Here is a 905-nt window from a genome sequence, read left to right on the forward strand (position 1 = left end):
GAGCGAAATCAGACGCGCTCGTTTTCTCAGACGCTTGCAGAAAAAGGCTTCCCAAAACTAAGTTACTGGGTTAATCTTTTTCACGTTTCCTTGGTTGGTAGATGCACCGGGGACCTGATTATAGCACTTAAAACCTGGAAAAGTCCGATTTTCATGATGTGTCACCTTTAAAAGTCTTTAATTAGAAAAGTCGGTGTGTGAAATGGTAAATCCACCAACACTTGAGGGGAATAGAGATGCTTTCTTGAAGATGCTTAAGGACACATATATACAGTGAAATCAGTTTTTTCCATTACGTTTGGAACTTTTACAGATTTCAAGGACGTTCACAGTGCAATAAATACAAAAATATAAATCAGAAAGTTTTGTACAAGAGAGATAAAAAATAAACATCTTGTGGCAAATTTTATACATGTTTCTATATATAAACCAAGATAGTGACAGTGGTTAAGACCGGCTCTACCCATCACCTCCTTATTACACATTCATATCTATCTCTCATGCATTTTGCTGATATAAATAAATTACTCGCATCACTTCATACAAACAGTCAAGACATTACGGTATGATTTACTGCATGATGTTTGCGCTTATGGAGCGTCACAGTTTATAGTGAACACTAAACTCTGAATCAATTCATTGGTTATTGTGAAACAACACTGAATAAATCATGAGTCAGCAGCTCACAACAAGACTGATTATCCTCATGCTGTTTTGCTCATTTTGACCCAGAGAGGATTTTCTTTTCCCCAAAAATAAACAGTTAATGTTATTGCATTGAAATAAAACATACTGACTTTGCTCACACAGGGTTTAACCACTTCCCAATTTCTCTCTCTCTCTCTCTGTCTCTCTCACTCTCTGTCTCTCTCTCTCACTCTCTCTCTGTCTCTCTCTCTCTCTCT

The sequence above is a fragment of the Sinocyclocheilus rhinocerous genome, unplaced genomic scaffold (assembly GCF_001515625.1).
Source record: "Sinocyclocheilus rhinocerous isolate Xijiao unplaced genomic scaffold, SAMN03320098_v1.1 scaffold1093, whole genome shotgun sequence".
NCBI lineage: Eukaryota > Metazoa > Chordata > Actinopteri > Cypriniformes > Cyprinidae > Sinocyclocheilus > Sinocyclocheilus rhinocerous.